Here is a 19,352-nt window from a genome sequence, read left to right as displayed (position 1 = left end):
ATACCAGGCCTTGTGAGGCAGCACCAGGCTCTGCACGGAAATACCAGGCCTTGTGAGGCAGCACCAGGCTCTGCACGGAAATACCAGGCCTTGTGAGGCAGCACCAGGCTCCGCACGGAAATACCAGGCCTTGTGAGGCAGCACCAGGCTCCGCACGGAAATACCAGGCCTTGTGTTGAGTGGGAGGTATCCATTATCTTTACTGAGAGAAAGTAGATAATTTGATTAAAGCAAATTGTTTTTTTTTCTGTGTATGACTTTACTCACGACATGGAGACACAATTGCCACCAGTGAAGAGGAAATGAAGCAAAGAAATAAAGATACCACAATGATGCTGCTCGACCCACTGAGTTCCTGCAGCAGATTCTTTGTTGCTCCAGATTCCAGCATCCGCAGTCCCTTGCATCTCGAAGATATCATCAGCCTAGTCTGCTACTTTTCCCGAATAACAACATCTCTGCCCTGCCTCAGCCTTTCTGCCAGTGAAAACCTGAGCCATAACACCATTACCTGCTCTAAAAGACTCCTGGCCAGACCCACAAACTGTAAGATTGTCAAAGCCCTGCTGGTCCTAACTCACTCTACATCAGCTCCCAGTATACAACACCACCATGTTTATGTTCCTGCTTACCATGATTCCATTGCTTCACCCAACCCCAACTCTGAGTTCCTACAGACCTTCAACCATAGAATCATAAAAACAGAAGGCCATTCAGCCCATCATGTCTATAGCAATTGAAAAAGAACACTGGTCTAATCTCAGCTTCTTGCCGGATCTGAAAGCTTTCTTAAGGTCTTCAAAGTACAGAAAAAGTTGAGCCTTAGTATGCTTGTGGCTGATATCTGACTTATCCAGTTTCCACCTGTCACCATGTCTGTAGTGTCCAAAGATCTGTTTGTCTCAGCCTTGAACATATTCAAGAACTGAGCACCACAGTTAGAGGTGGAGAGGTACTAGGATTCACATTCCCCTCGTCAATGAAACTTCTCCTCAATTTGATCCACAATGATGAACATTGCTGTTCTAAAATCTCCAGCCAAAGGCAATGGCTTTTTAACAGATACCACCCTTCTTTCCTGGGATTATACAACAGACCCCTCAATAGCCACTGGGACATTGAGGAACAGATAGGCAGGCAGATTAGGGAAAAGTGTAAAAACAATAGAGTTGTTGTAGTGGGTGACTTCAACTTCCCTAATATAGTCTGGGACCTCCTTAGTGCAAGAGGTTAGACGGTACAGAATTTGTTAGGTGCATCTTAAATCAGTGTGTAGATAGTCCACTGAGAGGAGGGGCCGCACTGGATCTGGTGTTGGGTAACCAACCTGGCCAGGTGACTGACCTTTCAGTAGGAGAACAGTTGGGGAATAGTGACCTCAGCCCGAAACGTCAACTGTTTATTTCCCTCCATGGATGCTGCCTGACCTGAGTTCCTCCAGCACTTTTTGTGTATTGCTCCAGAGTCCAGCATCTGCAGAATTTTTTGTGTCTCAGTGATCACAACTTCTTCAGTTTTAAGACAGCTATAGATAAGTATGGATCTTGCAGGAGAGTATTAAGTTGGAGCAGGGCAAACTACAAGAGTATTACACAGGAACTAGGAAGAGTTAATTGGGAAGAGCTCTTTCTGGGCAGAACCACATCTGACTTGTGCAGGGTGGTTAAAGACCAACTGCACAGAGCACAGGACAGGTAATTCCAGTAAGAAGGAAGGACAAGGATGGCAAGGTAAGAGAACCTTGGATGACAAGAGAGAGGTGATGAATTTAGTCAAGAAGGCAAAGGAAGCATATGTAAGTTTAGGAAGCTAAAATCAAACAGAGCCCTTGAAGATTATAAAGAAGCCTCAGGGATCGGTGCTGGGTCTGTTGTTGTTTATCATCTATATTAGTGATTTAGGTGATAATGTGGGAAACTGGATTAGCAAATTTCTGGATGGCACCAAGATTGGGGGCATAGTGAACAGCGAGGCAGGCTATCAAATCTTGCAGTGTGATCTTGACCAGCTAGGAAAATGGGCTGAAAAATGGCAGGTGGAATTTAATGCAGACACGTGTGAGGTGATGCACTTTGGGAAGACAAACCAAGGTAAGACTCACACAGTGAATTGTTGGGCTCTGAAGTGTGCAGTAGAAGAGGGACCAGGGAATACAGATCCATAGTTCCTTGAAAGTGGTATCACAGGTAGATAGGGTCATAAAGACAGCCTTTGGCACTTTAACTTTCATAAATCAGAGCATTAGGTACAGAAGTTGGGATGTTATGTTGAAATTGTATAAGACATTGGTGAGGCCAAATTTAGAGTATTGTGTGCAGTTCTGGTCACCCATCTACAGGAAAGTTATAAATAAGCTTGAAAAAGTGCAGAGAAACTTTACACAGATGTTGCTGGAACTTGAGGACCTGAGTTATAGGGAAAGGTTGAATAGGTTCCCTGGAGTACAAGGGAATGAGGGGTATAGATAGTGTGAATGCATGCAGGCTTTTTCCCCTCAGGTTGGGTGGGACTAGAACTAGAGGTCATAGGTTTAGGGTGAAAGGTGAAATATTTAAGGGGAATCTGAGGGGGAACTACTTCACTCAGAGGGTGGTGCGAGTGTGGAATGAGCTGTCAGCAGAAGTGGTAAATGCAGGTTCAATTGTAACATTGAAGAGAAGTTTGGATAGGTACATGGATGGGAGGGGTTTGGAGGGATATGGTCCGGGTGCAGGTAGATGGGACTAGGCAGAAGATCAGGTTGGCATGGACTAGATGGGTGAAGGGCCTGTTTCTGTGCTGTAGTGCTCTGTGACTCTAGGCCAGAAAAGAAATCAAGGGAATTAGGAGAGCAAGGAGGGGCCATGACAAGTAGCATTGAAGAGAATCCCAAGGCATTCTATACATACATTGAGCAAGGGGATAACTATGGAGAAAGTAGGACCACTTAAGTATAAAGGACGGAACATGTGCTTGGAGGCAGGGGATGTGGGAGAGGTTCTAAATGAGTACTTTGTGTCAGTATTTTCCCCAAGGAGAAAGATGTGGAGGATAGTGAGATCAGTGTGGAGCACGCTAATATGCTGGGGCATCTTGAGATAATGAAGGAGGTAGAGTTGGGTCTCTTAAAGAACATTAAGGCGGATAAGTCCCCGGGGCCTGATGGGATATACCCCAGGTTATTGAGAGAGGCAAGAGATGAGATTGCTGAGGCCTTGACCATATCTTCGTGTCCTCTCTAGCCACAGGCAAGGTCCCGGAGGACTGGTGAGTAGCTAATGTTCCATTATTCAAGAAGGGACATAGGGATAATCCTGGAAACTATAGACTGGTGAGTCTTACGTCAGTGAGCTATTGGAGAGGTTTCTTAGGGACAGGATTTATGAGCATTTGGAAAACCACGGCCTAATTAGGGTCAGTCAGTTTGGCTTTGTCAGAGGCAAGTTGTGTCTTACTAACTTATTGACTTGTTCATGGAGGTGACAAAGGTGATTGATGAACGTAGAGCTGTGGAGGCTGTCTACGTGGATTTTGGTAAGGTGTTTGACAAGGTCCCTCATGGGAGGCTCATCCGCAGGATTAAGATACAAGGGATTCATGGTGAATTGGCCGTTTGGAGTTGGCTTGCCCATAGAAGACTGAGGGTAGTGGTCGACAGGACTTATTCTGGCTGGAGGTCTGTGAATAGTGATGTTCTGCAGCAGGGATCCGTACTGGGACGTCTGCTGTTTGTGATGTATGTAAATGACTTAGATGAAAATGAAGATGGGTGGGTTAGATCATTGCAGATATGGGTGGAGAAGTGGCAGAGGGAGTTTAATCTGGCCCAGTGTAAGGTATTGCATTTTTGGAGATCAAATGTAAAGAGACAGTACTCAGTTAATAGCAGGACCCTTAACAGTGTTAATGCATAGAGAGATCTTGGGGTCCAAGTCCATAGCTCCCTGAAAGTTGCTGCACAGGTTGATAGGGTGGTAAAGAAGGCATATGGCATGCTTGCCTTTATTAGTCAAGGCACTGAGTTCAAGAGTCAGGAAGTTATGTTGCAGCTTTATAAAACTCTAGTTAGGCCACACATGGAGTATTGCATTCAATTCTGGTCACCCCATTATAGGAAGGATGTGGGGGCTTTGGAGAGGGTGAAGAAGAAGTTTACCAGGATGTTGCCTAGATTAGAGGGCATGTGCTATAAGAAGAGGCTGTACAAACTTGGGTTGTTTTCTCTGGAGTGGCAGAGGCTAAGGGGAGACCTGATAGAAGTTTATAAGATTATGAGATGCATAGATAGAGTAGACAGCCAGTATCTTTTCCACAGGGTTGAAATGTCTAATACCAGAGGGCATGCATTTAAGGTGAGAAGGGGTAAGTCCAGAGGAGATGTGTGGGGCAAGTTTTTTTACACAGAGAGTGGTGGGTGCCTGGAATGTGCTGCCTGGGGTGGCGGTGGAGGCAGATACAATAGGGACATATAAAAGACTCTTAGATAGGCACATGAATGTGAGGGAAATGGAAGGATATGGACTTTGTGTAGGCAGAAGGAATTAGTTTAGCTGGGCATATGATTACTAATTTCATTAGTTCGGTGCAACATCGTGGACTGAAGGGCTTGTTTCTCTGCTGTACTGTTCTATATTCTATGAGACTTCAGTGAGTATAAACCACTCAGTTTAATCTCTTTTCAGAGAACACCTCCTCATCTAATGACTCACCCAGTAAATATGCAGCCTTCCTCTGTTACAGATGGGGACCTGACCAATGCGCTGGACTCCCCTCCACCCCTAACCCCTCACAGCTCAGCTCTGGGGTGGCTCTGTGGTGTGTTGGATCATTCTGAGTTTGATGGGTGTTCACTCCTCAAGATACTTTGAGTAGCAGCTTCAACCCCTCAAATTACAAGAAATATTTGTTCAGGTGTCTTCTGCTAATCAGTGATTTTTAGAAGTGGCTGACGATTGATGGGTTGACACAGAATCTGCAGAAAATGAAATCTTGCAGCAACTACATCAGAAAATGTGAAAATTGCTGAGGGAGCATTGTCTGTGGAGTACAATCCTTTCCCCACTGATTCGATGTTTCCATCATTTGATTCCCATTGTATTTGCAGAAAATGTCGTCAGAAACATTCTGTGAATTAACGTTCCCCTAACATTATGTAAACAAGTTATGATGGTGTTAGATCACAATGTCACTCACCGTGGATTTTTACTTCGAACTAAGGAACAAAAGCCAGTACTGGGAACCTATCATCTAATTCTCAGAACCACCAGTTTAGAGTACTTCATCACTTTCAGTTTTAATGGGAGCTTGCTCTGAAGTTTATTTGCAAGTCTGCTATTTTTTGGGATGTAATTTTAAGGAAATGTTGAGAATGATCAATAAAAGTCACAGTCAAGTTTATTGTCATCTGCACAAGTCCATGTGTGCACAGGTGCAATGAAAAACTTACTTGCAGCAGCATCACAGGCACACAGCATCAGATAAGCAGCATTCACAAGAAAAACATAAATTATACACAATTTTTACAAGAAAGAACACAATTAGAACAAAAAAACAAAGTCCATTATAGTGCAAAGTGATCAAAGTGGTCATAGTGTTGCTAAACTGTAGTGATTAAGGTTGTACCGGTTGGTCTAAGAACCGAATAGTTGAACCTGGTGGTTGGGACTTCATCATGAAATGTTGAGAAGGAATAGACACTTATCCAGAAAACAAAGTTGGGAGAGGGAAGGGAAGCCAGTTGAGGTCCTCACATTGGTGCCTTACAAAGATGGAGTGAAGATAAACCCATTCATAGGAACATTAACTCTAAGGACTAACAGTGTTGGACTGTCCCTAATAAATCCAGAGGCAAATTCAAGAGAAATCTCTCCACAGAACAGTGAGAATGGGGAACTCAATCCCATAAGAAGTGCCTGGGACAAAGAACCGAGATGGATCCAAGGGGAAAGGCTATGATGAGGTAGGGCTGAGAAAGGCTGAACTGACTGTTGAGCCAAATTGGTCAGCCTTGTGCTGTGTGAGTTGGTGTTTGCTGCAGCCTTCGGTAGGCCTTCCTTCTGCAAACAGATTTTTCACAGACTTTACAACCTATAACCTGTGACTTCTCTGATTTAAAGCAACCCAGGCCCAGCACTAACTTGGATGAGTTAAACGTTTGCCTGAATTTTATGTGGCTGACTTGATACTTCTCCTGTCTGGTAGAAAGCCAAAGATATTAGAATGCTGATCCTTGTGCACACAGTGAGCTAAACTACGGCACAACTCAGTAATCATTTGTCAAGTGTTTCCCGGAATCTCCCGATTAAAGACCCAATGCACACACACAGGTAGTGCACTGTGATGCACTGCTCACACACGGGGTAGTGCACGGTGGCCCACTGCTCACACATGGGGCAGTGCACGGTGACCCACTGCTCACACACGGGTAGTGCACGGTGACCCACTGCTCACACACGGGTAGTGCACGGTGACCCACTGCTCACACACGGGTAGTGCACGGTGACCCACTGCTCTCACACGGGTAGTGCATGGTGACCCACTGCTCACACACAGGTAGTGCACGGTGACCCACTGTACACATACACGTCATGCACCGTGACCTACAACCATCTCCAGGTGAAGGGACTGCAGTTGGAGACAATCCGGGTTTGTCGAGCAGAATCTGTGGATTGATGGTGGATGAGCTGCTCACAGGGACCAGGCTGGATGGAGAGTGAGTGAGGCTGACAAACTCTTCTACACACAGAGCATGGGAGAATTTGGAACTCTCTTGGCAATTGATGCTGGGTCAATTACTAATTTTAAATCAGATATTGATAGATTTTTCTTAACCGAAGAGATGAAAAAGTATGGGGGAAGATGTGAATATGGGAGTAAGGTGACCGATCAGCCATAGTCCCACTGAATTCCTCAGTCCTACCTTCCTGGTGCTGAAGGAAAGCATGGTCAGAGATGAAAAGAGGATCTAAGGATTCCCCGAAATGTAAAATGGGTGAAAGTGTACCTGGCATTGAAAACCAGGAGAATCCTCTGAACAAAGACAGGAGAAAAGCTGAGAGATGAGGAGGTGCTTTGAACCTCATGTGGAGGGCAGCAGAGGAAACCACTGTGGTTGAACAACAGATGGTCCAGGAAACCAAGCAGATTGCATTGGGCCAGCAAGCTACTTTCTAATAACCCAAGAGCCAAAGAGAAGATGGACAAGTAGCCCAGCAGGTGAAAGAGAGTGAAAGATTTTTATTCCTACAGCATAGAACATAGAACACTACAGCACAGTACAGGCCCTTTGGCCCACAATGTTGTGCCGACATTTTATCCCGCTCTAAGATCTATCTAACTCTTCCCTCCTACATAGCCCCCTATTTTTCTATCATTCATGTGAGCATCTGTCATGACACTAGCAATCCAAAGTGTTTTACAGCCAATGAGGGACTTCTGGAATCTAATTAAAGTTGAAATCCAGAAAATTCATAGCAAGCTTCCACAAACTAAGATTAATATATCTTTATTAGTCACATGTACATCGAAACACACAGTGAAATGCATCTTTTGCATAGGGTGTTCTGGGGGCAGGCTGCAAGTGTCGCCACGCTTCCGGCGCCAAAATAGCATGCCCACAACTTTCTAACCTGTATGTCTTTGGAATCTGGGAGGAAACTGGAGCATCCAGAGGAAACCCACGCAGACGTGGGGAGAACGTACAAACTCCTTACAGACAGCAGCGGGAATTGAACCCGGGTCACTGGCGCTGTAATAGCGTTACGCTAACCGCTACACTACCGTGCCTGCCCACTAGATTGGTTATCCAAGGATCCGTCAATGCTGAGAAAACTGAGTCATGATAAATGAGTCATTTTCACATTGGAATGTTGTGATGTATGGAGTGGCGTAGGGATCGGTACAGAGACCTCAACTATTTCCAATCCCTGCTAATGATCTGATGAAGGGACCAATGATATTGTGGAGCAACACACAAAATGCTGGAGGAACTCAGCGGGACAGGGAGCATCTGTGGAGGGAAATGAAAAGTCGATGGTTCGGGTCGAGACCCTTCATCTGGATCAACATTTTGTGTTGCTCCAGATTTCCAGCGTCTGCAGTCCCTCTTGTATCACCAATAGTATTGTAGCCAGATTTGCTGATGATACAAAGGTAGTGGGGGGGGAAGCAAGTCTTGAGGACACAGATAGCCCGCAAAGCGATGTAGGCAGTTTAACAAAGTGGGCATTAAGGTACCAGGTGGAACCTGCTGTGGGAAATGTTGGGTTATCCAGAGGAGGAAGAGAGAGGCAGATTATGTTTAAATGAAAGAGACTGCAGCCAGCACAACAAGTAGTCCAGAAGGCAAATGTCAGATGTAGTCAAGGGGAGAAATTTCTTACAAAATTCCATCTTTGAGGTGATCAAGAAATGCTAAGTTGGTGAATTTATTCTGAGAAACAATCCAGTTCAAACTGACTTCACAGAAACACAACTTCAGTACATCGGAGTATCAGGAAGCCACAAAAACCAATCACTGCCTCATCCAATTTGCTGGATTTTATTATACGTGGCTGTGCCTTATAAACGTAATGCATATATGATGGTATGATCTTTCTGTTCGGTAATTTGCATCACAGAGTCTGCCATGTCCACGCCAAGCATTGTGCCCATCTTTACCAGAACTTGGTCTGTACCTCCTCTGCCCTGATGGTTCCACTGCTGGCCTTGGATACTTCTCGTGCTCCACCACCTTCTCAGGCAATGTAAATTGGTTTATTATTTTCACATGTACCGAGGTGCAGTGAAAAACTCTGCTTTGCAGGCCATCCATACAGATCTTTTGATTACAACAGTGCATTGAGGTAGGAAAATGGAAAACAATAACAGAATGCAGAATAAAGTGTAACAGCTGCAGAGAAAGTGCAGTGCAGGCAGACAATAAGGTGCAAGGCAACAATGAGGTAGATTGTGAAGTCAAGAGTCCATCTTATCATACTAGTGGACCATTTAATACTTTTATAACAGCAGGATAGAAGCTGTCCTTGAGTCTGGTGGTAAGTGCTTTCAGGCTTTTGTATCTTCTGCCCAATGGGAGAGGGAGAGAAGAGAATGTCCAGGGTGGGTGGGGTCTTTGATTAAGCTAGCTGATTTACAGAGGCAGTGAGAAGTGTAGACAGAGTCCATGGAGGGGAGGCTGGTTTCTGTGATGTGCTGAGCTGTGTCCACAGCTCTTTGCAGTTTCTTGCGGTCACAGGCAGAGCAGTTACCGTACCAAGCCATGATGCCTCCAGATAGGATGCTTTCTATGGTACATCGATAAAAATTGATGAGGTTCAAAGGGGGCATACCAAATTTCTTTAGCTTCCTGAGGAAGGAGAGGTGCTGGTGAGCTTTCTTGGCCGTGGCATCTACATGGTTGGATGAGGACAGGCTATTGGTGATGTTCACTCCTTGGAACTTAAAGCTCTCAATCTTCTCAACCTCAACACCGTTGATGTAAACAGGAGTATGTGCACCGCCCCCCTTCCTGTAGTCAATGACCAGCTCTTTTGTTTGCTGACTTTGAGGGAAAGGTTATTGTCATGACACCATGTCACTAAGCTATCTCCTTCCTGTACTCTGACTCATTGTTATTTGAGATACGGCCCACTATGGTGGTATCATCTGCAAACTTGTAGATGGAGTTAGAGCAGAATCTGGCCACGCAGTCATGAGTGTATAGAAAGCAGAGTAGGGGGCTGAGGATGCAGCCTTGTGGGGCAACAGGGTTGAGGATAAATGTGGTGGAGGTGTTGCTGCCTATCCTTACTGATTGTGGTCTGTTGGACAGGAAGTCAAGGATCCAGTTGCAAAGGGAGGTGGTAAGTTCCAGGTCTTGGTGTTTGGAGACAACTTTGCTTGAAATTATAGTATTGAAAGCAGAGCTGTAGTCAATGAACAATAGTCTAACATAGGCATCTCTACTGTCCAGATGCTCCAGAGATCAGTGTAAGGCTAGGAAGATGGTGTCCACCATGGACCTGTTTTGGCAGTAGGTGAATTGAAGTGTTTTGTAGAATGCACTCTAATGTGTTCCAGGTTCCAGTCACCTTCTGGCTGAAAAGTTCTTAAAGTCATAAAGTCATTCAGCATGGAAACAGGCCCTTCAGCCCAACTACTCCATGCTGACCAAGGTTCCCATCTAAGATAGTCCCATTTGCCCACGTTTGGCCCATATACCTATAAGCCTTTCCTATCCACCTACATTTTAAATGTTGTTAATGAACCTGCCTCAACCAATTCCTCTGGCAACTCGTTCCATATACTCACCACTCTCTGGGTGAAAAAGTTGCTCCTCAGGTTCCTATTAAATCTCTCCCCTCTCACCTTAAACCTATGCCCTTTAGTTCTTGATTCCCCAACCCTGGGAAAAAGACTGTGTGCATTCACCCTATGTAAGCCCCTCATGATTTTATACATCTCTATAAGATCACCTCTCATTCTCCCACACTACAGTGAGAAAGGTCCCAACCTGCTCATCCCCTCTCCATAACTCAGTCCCTAAAGTCCCGGCAACATCCTTGTAAATCTTCTCTGCATTATTTCCAGCTTAATGGCATATTTCCTATAGTAGGGTGACCAAAACTGACACAATATTCCAAATATGGCCTCACCAACATCTTGTACAACTACAACATAACATCGCAACTTCTATACTCAATGCCCGAATGATGAAGGCCAGCATGAAAAAAGCCTTCTTCATCACCATGTCTACCTGCAATGCTACTTTCAGGGAACCATGTACTTATACACCTAGGTCCCTCTGTTCTACAACATTCCCCAAGGCCCTGTTGTTCACTGTGAAAGTCCTATCCTCACTTGTCTTTGAAAAATGCAACAGCTCACACTTATCAAAATTAAACTCCATTTGCCATTCCTCGGCCCACTTACCCAGCTGATCAAGATCCCCCTGTAAATCCTGATAACCATCTTCACCATCAACGACACCACCGATTTTATTGTCATCTGAAAACTTACTAACCACGCCTTGTACAGTCTCATCCAAATCACTGATACAGATGACAAATGACAATGGGCCCAGCACCGACCCCTGAGGTACACCGTTAGTCATTGCCTCCAGTCCAAAAAACAACCTTCCACCATCATCCTCTGCTTCCTACCATCAACCAATTGTGTATTCAATTAGCCAGCTCTCCCTGGATCCCATGCAATCCAACTTTCTACCATACCAAACATTATTAAAGGCCTTACTGGTCCATATAGACCACGTCTACTACCCTGCCCTCATCAACCTTCTTATTTACTTCTTCAAAAAACTCAATCAATTTTGTGAGACATGAACTCCCATACACAAAGCCGTGCTGACTATCCCTAATCAACTCCTGTCTTTCCCAATGCTTCGATATCTTATCCCTCAGAATCCCCTCTAGTAACTTACCTACTACAGATGTTAGACTTCTTGGTCAATAGTTCCCAGGTTTTTCTTTCCATCTCTTCTTAAATAAAGGCACCACATTAGCCACCCTCCAGTCTTCCAGCACCTCACCCATCACTAATGATGATGTATATGTATCTCAGCCAGGGCTCCTTCAATCTCTAGCTTCCCACATTGTTCTTCAATATACCTGATCAGGCCCTCGAGATTTATCTACCTTCATACGTTTTAAGACATTCAGTACCTCCTCTGCTGTAGTGCAAACTATCCCCAAGACCTCCCCATTAACTATCTCAAGATCCGAAGTCTACATGTCTTTCTCCATTGTAAAAACAGAGGAGAAATACTCATTGATGACCTTGCCCATCTCCTGTGGCGCTACACATAGACGTCCCCTTTGGTCTTTGAGATGCCCTGCTCTCTCTCTCTCGAGTTACTCTTTTTACCTTAGTATACTTATAAAATCTCTTTGGATTCTCCTTAATCTTCTCTGCCAAAGCTCTCTCTTGCCCCCTTTTTGCCCTCCTGATTTCCTTCTTGAGTACACTCCTGCATCCCCTATGCTTCTCTAGGGATTTGCTTGATCCCAGCTGTCTGTACCTGACCCATGCATTTTTCTTCCTGGCCAGGGCCTCAATATCCCACGTCATCCAGGGTTCCTTACTCCTACCAGCCTTGCCCTTTACTCTAAAGGTTCTTCCTCAGATTTTTTCAAGACCTCCTACCCTTTACCATAAACCTATGCTCACTGGTCTTAGATACCACTGATATGGGTAAAGGTTTACTACCATCAGATCTTCCCTCAGCCTCCTTGGAACTAATGAAAGCAACCCCAACCTATCCATTCTCTCCTCATTCAAGTGATGTGGGCATTGCAGGCTTATCCAGCATTTAACTGCCTGTCCCTTGTCCTTGAGAAGGTGGTAGTGAGCTGCCTTCTTGAACTGCTGCAGTCCCTGAGGTGTGGGTACACCCACAATGGTGTCAGGGAGGGAGTTCCAGGATTTTCACCCAGCAACGGTGAAGGAACAGTGAGATATTTCCAAGTTAGAATGGGGGGTGGCTTGAGGGCAACTTCCAGGAGATGGTGTTCCCTGTGTTTTTGCTACCCTTGTCCTTCTAGCTGGTAGAGGTGGTGGGTTTGGAAGGTGTTGTCTAAGGAGTCTTGGTGAGTTGTTGCAGTGCGTCCTGTAGATGGTACAAACTGCTGCTATTGTGCATCGGTGGTGTAAATGAGGTGCCTACCAAGTGGTCCTGTATGGTGTGGACCTTCTTAAGCATTGTTGAACCTGTGCTCATTCAGGCAAGTGGAGGGTGTTCCATCACATTCCTGGCTGGAGCCTTGTAAATGGTGGACAGGCTTTGGGGAGTTGGGAGGTGAGTTACTCACACAGCATGGTTCTGGAGCCACTTACAGGCCAGGCCAGGCCTATAAGGAAGGAAGGCCAATTTCCTTCCCTAAAAGACAATAGCTAACAGATGGGTTTTAACGGGCTTCTCATTCCAGGTAATTGAATGAACTGAAATGAAATTTCTTGATCCCCAGGGTGAGAGAGAAAAGATTCAAAGGAGACTCAAGGGGCAACTTTTACACCCAGAGGGTGGTGGGTGTATGGACGAGCTGCCACAGGAAGTGATAGAGGCAGGTACATTTGGACAGGTACATGGATAGAAAAGGTTTAGAGGGATATGGGCCAAATGCAGGCAAATGGGACTAGCTTAGGTAGCCAAGTTGGCCACAGTGGGAAGGGTATGGAGAATTAAAGAGATAGACTGAATGGAGGTGATCTCCCACCTGAGTTTGGTCATCCAGTGTAGGTGTGACCACATGGTGAGCACCAGGAAGAGAATACTGAAGTAGAAGTAGCAAAGGAGTGGTTGGCGGGAAGTTATGATGTAAAAGGAAAGATTTGTATCTTTTGTTGCTTCGTGGGGAGGGCAGTGGGTGAAGAAAGAAATGGAAGAGACAACCAGAACTTAGGGAGGAAATGACCTGTTGAGTAGCAACAAGTGAAGCAGCACCATGTCTGGCAGAGGGAAAGGAGGCAAAGGACTTGGCAAAGGCAGAGCCAAGCGGCAGCGTAGAGTGCTTCATGATAACATCCAAGGCATCACCAAACCAGCCATCCACCAGATGGCTCGGCGTGGCAGAGCCAAGCAGATCTCGGGTCTGGTCTATGAGGAAACCCACAGGGTGCCGAAGGTTTCCCTGGAGACTGTGATCAGGGATGCGGTTACCTACACCAAGCATGCCAAATGCAATACACAGTGACTGTCATGGATGTGGTGTACGCTCTGAAATGCCAGGGCCACATTCTCTATGGGTTCGTTGGATAAAGAACACCACCCTTTCTCCTGACGCAAAGCAAAGGCTCTTCTACAAGCCACCCCTGCCTGAGAGTGACCACACAAGTAGATAGGGTGGTAAAGAAGGCATACAGCAAGTTTGCCTTCATCTGTCAGGGTGCTGAGTACAAGAGTCAGGAAGACATATTGCAGATATATAAAAATTTGGTTTGGCCACATTTGTAGTATTGTGTGCAGTTCTGGTCACCCCATTACAGGAAGGATGTGGATACTTTGGGGAGAATGCAGAGAAGGTTCACCAGGACGCTGCCTGGATTAGAAGGTATGAACTATAAGGAGAGGTTGGACAAACTTAGATTGTTTTCTCTGGAGCGTCGGAGGCTGAGGGGAGACCTGATAGAAGTTTATAAAACTATGAGAGGCAATAAAGAGGTATAGACAGCCAGATTCCTTTTCCCGGGACAGAATTGTCGAATACTAGAGGGCATAGCTTTAAGGTGAGAGGGGGAATGTTTAAAGGGGATCTGCGGGGCAAGTTTTTTTTACACAAAAAGCGATGGGTGCCTGGAATGTGCTGCCAAGGTTGGGGATGGAGGCAGATATGATAGTGGTGTTTAAGAGGCTGTTAGATAGACACATGAATATGCAGGGAATGGAGGGATTATGGATCATGTACAGGCAGAAGAGATTAGTTTAATTTGGCATCATGCTTGGTACAGACATCATGGGCTGAAGGTGTACTGTACTATGTTCCATGTTCTATGTTCTGTGTTCTATGACCTCTTCCAAATTCTGAAAAGTAAGGTGGTTGTAACATGTTGGAGATGTCAGAAATTGTCCTCAGCCTCCTGACCTCCAGAATTGTCTGTGTGGAGTTTGCACATTCTCCCTGAAACCATGTGGGTCCCTTCTGGTGCTCTTGTTTCTCTTCCACATCCCAAAGACATGTAGCTTTAGGTTAAATGGCTGCTGTAAATTCCCACTGGTGTAAGTGGTGGTAGGAGAACCAGTGATAGGTATGTAAGAGAGAGAATAGGTTACAGGCAAGTAGGTCAGGGAATGGGATTGATATCAATGCTCTGAGATCCAGCACAGACTCAATGGGCTGAATGGCCTCATTCTATGTCATTATGAATATAAAGAAAATGACATCTCCAGTGAACCACCAGGATCAACATGTGAACTTCCCTTCAGCATTCACCACTTCCTCCTCCACCAACGTCACATCGTCATTCTCCACATGCAATTCCTCCAGACTCATCTCCCTTCCCCATTATATTTCACGCTGCATCATCAGCTCTCTTGTCATTCTCTTGTCTGGTTTCCACCCAGTCACAAACCTACACTGTCGTTCTCTCTGCCCAGTGACCAAAATTAACTGCTGCCAAAAACAAACTGCTGGGAGAACTCATCGGGTCGAGCAGAGTCTGTGGAGGCAGAGAGATGGTCAAAGACCCTGCACCAGGACCAAAATTAACATGTCCCAAAGGATTTGTTACGCTGGACTTTGACAACAACTGTAAGAGTATTCAATTCCTATCAAAGCAAGCAGTGTTCTATCACGTTCCTGATGTAGATGGTGGAAAGGGCTTGGAGATGAGGAGATGAGGCCCCTCACTCCAGGACAAGCACGGTAGTGTAGCGGTTAGTGTAACGCTTTACAGCACCAGTGATTTAGTTCAATTCCGACCACTGTCTGTAAGGAGTTTGTACGCTCTCCCCGTGTCTGCGTGGGTTTCCTCCGGGTGCTCCGGTTTCCTCCTACATTCCAAAGACATATGGGTTAGGAAGTGGTGGGCATGCTGTGTTGGCGCCGGAAGCGTGGCGACACTTGCGGGCTGCCCCCAGAACACTCTACGCAAAAGATGCATTTCACTGTGTGTTTCGATGTACATGTGACTAATAAAGATATCTATCTATCTATCATCAGCCTATGTGGGCTGGTCCAGTGATCCCCAAGATGCTGATAATGGTGGGCTCAATGATGATAATGCTATTGAACGTCAGGGGTAGATGATTAGACACTCTCTTGTTGGAGACAGTCACTGCCTGGCACTTTTGTGATGTAAACGTTACTGGCCACCGTTGTTCAGGTCTTGCAGTGAGAGACACGCCCGGCCGTCATTCGCAAGGTATTTTTCTGTGCACCCTCACCTGTTGCCCCAGCTTCCTGCAAGTTAATCATCGCGTCAATTCCAGCAGTGAGCCGACATCTTTCTAAACTACAGGGTGTTTGTGGCAAATTAACAGCCCATTTGCTCTTTCCACTAACTTTATTCCAATCTTTGCCATGTGTAGAACCAGCTACTGATCATTCATTCTGAACACTTGCCCAAGATTCAGAAAGTCAGAGTCATACAGCACAGAAACAGGCCCTTCCACCCAACTGGTCCATGCCAACCAAGATGCTCATCCAAGCTAGTCTCATCTGCCCATGTTTGGCCCATATCCGTCTAAACCTTTCCTATCCATGTCTTTTAATTTAAAAGTTGTTATTGTACCTGCCTCAACCACTTCCTCTGGCAGCTCATTCCACATACATACCACACTTTGTGTAAAAAAAAGTTGCCCTTCAAACTCCTATTAGATCTTTCCCCTTCATTATAGATTCATTTAATCCATACCTCTCACTTTACCTTTCTGCTTGGGTGAAAAAAAAGACGTGTCCTCTCAGAACATCGAGACACTTCACAGCCAGTGAAGCAGTTTTTGAAGTGGGTCACTGTTGTACGGTGGGAAATACAGAGGTCACTGCTGACAACATGCTTTGATACACAACATTAGGTTAGTGAGAGATTAACAACAAAATTGGGAGAGCTCCCTGGGTGCCTGTGGAACGTAGCACATCACCATCCTGAAACGTGTGCTCTCTAACAGGGAACATCGGATGGTTTGGGCCAAGCTTTCTTCCCCGGAGGCCACCATAGATAAACATAAAAACAAATTTAAGGAACAAGATCAAAGAATGGCAGAAATCCTCAACAGATCAGGCAACATCAGTTGAGACAGAAAGCGAGTTAATGTTCCAGGTTCAGTGTTCATTGTATTTCTTCTCTGAGATCTCTTTGCTCCTCAACCCCACACGAAACATTAATTCTTCTCTCTCCACAGATGCTGCCTGACCTGCTAAGTACCTCCGGCATTTTCCGTTTTTATTTCAGATTTCCAGCATCTGCATTCTTTTTGTTTTTCAACAAAAGTCGAGAATAGAAATACATGCAAAGTAGCTGAAAAGGTATTGTGTTAAACAGTGCAGGAGTGATGGAAACTAAGATGTGGCTCTGTGTCCATCACCTATAGCCATGCATGTTAAGGGCTGGCAGGTCTGACTGAGAACAGCCTACAATGGCATGGTGCCAAGTGCTGTATAATGTGGCCTTCCTGTTTATGTAAGCCTATAAGTTAAAGTATCAAACAAATCATCGGCATTGCCTGTTTTTGAGGCTATAGCCAATACAATAACTAATAAAGTCTCTCTTTTAATGCTATACAATCATATAGCTGAAATTAATCACTTCCTCGATGACTAATGAATAAGGTCAGAGACTGTGGGGTCAGCACCAAGTTGCAGAATAGTTTATTAGTGGGCTAGAGGACAGAAGGCAGAGTGGGAGTAAAGGTCAGCTGCTCACATTGGAAGGATATGGTTGGTGATGTTCCACAGGTCCTGTTCTGAGTCCTCTGCTGTCCATGAGGACATCGAGCCACTGGAGGCAGGGCAGAAGTTTACAAGGATGGTTCCAGAGTGTGCAAATCAGAGAAAGGAGAACAGATTAGTCCGTTTTCTCTTGGGAGGGGTATTTAAAATAACAAAGGGTTTTGTTAGTGTGATTGAAGAGAGAACACTTCCAATGGTGGGAGGGGGCATGAGCGGAGGCCAGCAGTATAAAGTCACTGAGAAATCCAGTTGGGAATCAGAAGCAACTTCTTTACCTGAAGAGATGAGAATGTGGAGCTCAAGGTCACAGGGAGGGGTGGGGGTGAATGGTGAAGATGCACCTAAGGGAAGGCTGGACAAGCAGACGAGCACAAAGGAAATAAAGGGTCACACTGATAGATTTAGATGAGGGTAGAAGGGGGAGCACTCTGGCTGCATGGACAGGATGGGCCGAATGGCCTGCTTCCAGGTCCTAAATCCTGTCGAAATGAGTGTCTGTGAAGAGACTGATTTTGCTGCCTGGATACAAAAAGCTCCTTGTGGATGTGAAACCAGCAAAGGGAGATGGTGGGCAGCCCTCACACACCGAACATGCACCAGAGTGAAAACAGGACCTTGCTCTTGTGAAGCAGCTTTAACATCGGACGTGGTTCACAGATGTGTGGCGAAAGGAACTGCAAGGCAAAAGTGTTCAAGAAGGACAAAGGGATGGAGGAATGGTTTAAGGGGACTTTAGGCAGAGTGCAGTGGTGGGAGGGGAATGGTGAGGGGAGGGGAGGGGAGGGGGTGACAGAGAGGATGTGGAATTTAGAGTGCATCAGTGGCAGGTCACTGATCACATTACCACATAAGTGGATTTATATTTTACTTGGGATGTTAGTTCAAACTACTAAACTGAAGCACTCCCGATTCTTGTCTGGTAATTTGTTAGAAGTGACTTTAGAAAAATAGAAACAACGAAAAGGAGTAGTACAAGGCCTATCGGCCCTTTGAGCCTGCTCCATCATTCATTGCAACTCCATTTACAAGTTTGCAGATGATATCATCATAGTGGCCCATATCTCAAATAATGATGACTTGGGGTACAGGAAGGAGACAGAGAGCCTAGTAACATGGTGTCATGACAACAACCTTTCCCACAATGTCAGCAAAACTAAAGAGCTGTTCATTGACCTCAGGAAGGGGGGTGGTGCATATGCACCTGTCTACGTCACCGGTGCTGAGGTCAAGATTGAGATCTTTAAGTTCCAAGCAGTAAACATCACCAATAGCCTGTCCTGGTCCAACCACGTAGACGACACGGCCAAGAAAGCTCACCAGCACTTCTACTTCCTCAGGAAGCTAAAGAAATTCGGTATGTCCCCTTTGAACCTCATCAATTTTTATCAATGTACCATAGAAAGCATCCTATCTGGATGCATCACGGCTTGGTAGAGCAACTGGTCTACCTATGACCACAAGAAGCTGCAGAGACCTGTGGACGCAGCTCAGCACATTACAGAAACCAGCCTCCCCTCCATGGACTCTGTCTATACTTCTCGCTGCCTCGGTAAAGCAGTCAGCATTATCAAAGACCCTACCCACCCCGGACATTCTCTCTTCTCCCTCTCCCATCGGGCAGAAAATACAAAAGCCTGAAAGCACGTACCACCAGGCTCAAGGACAGCTTCTACCCTGCTGTTATAAGACTATTGAACGGTTCCCTAGTACAATAAGATGGACTCTTAACATCACAATCTACCTTGTTATGACCTTGCACCTTATTGTCTGTTTCCACTGCAGTTTCTCTGTAGCTGTTACACTTTATTCTGCATCCTGTTATTGTTTTACCCTGTACAACCTCGATGCAGTGTAATGAATTGATCTGTATGGACAGTATGCAAGACAAGCTTTTCACTGTACCTCGGTTCATGTGACAATAATGAACTAATTCCAGTTATGACTGATCCTGTCTCAATAACATACACCTGCTCTCACCCCATACTGCTTTTG

At 45.4% G+C, this 19,352-nt stretch overlaps 1 pseudogene; it reads left to right on the top strand.

Annotated features, from left to right (window-relative positions):
* The first annotated feature begins 13,418 nt into the window (after nucleotides 1–13,418).
* Nucleotides 13,419–13,732, top strand: LOC127583444 (histone H4-like; annotated as a pseudogene).
* The last annotated feature ends 5,620 nt before the right edge of the window (nucleotides 13,733–19,352 follow it).

Source organism: Pristis pectinata, chromosome 26 (assembly GCF_009764475.1).
Source record: "Pristis pectinata isolate sPriPec2 chromosome 26, sPriPec2.1.pri, whole genome shotgun sequence".
Lineage (NCBI taxonomy): Eukaryota > Metazoa > Chordata > Chondrichthyes > Rhinopristiformes > Pristidae > Pristis > Pristis pectinata.
This window is presented reverse-complemented; position numbering and strand designations above follow the sequence as displayed.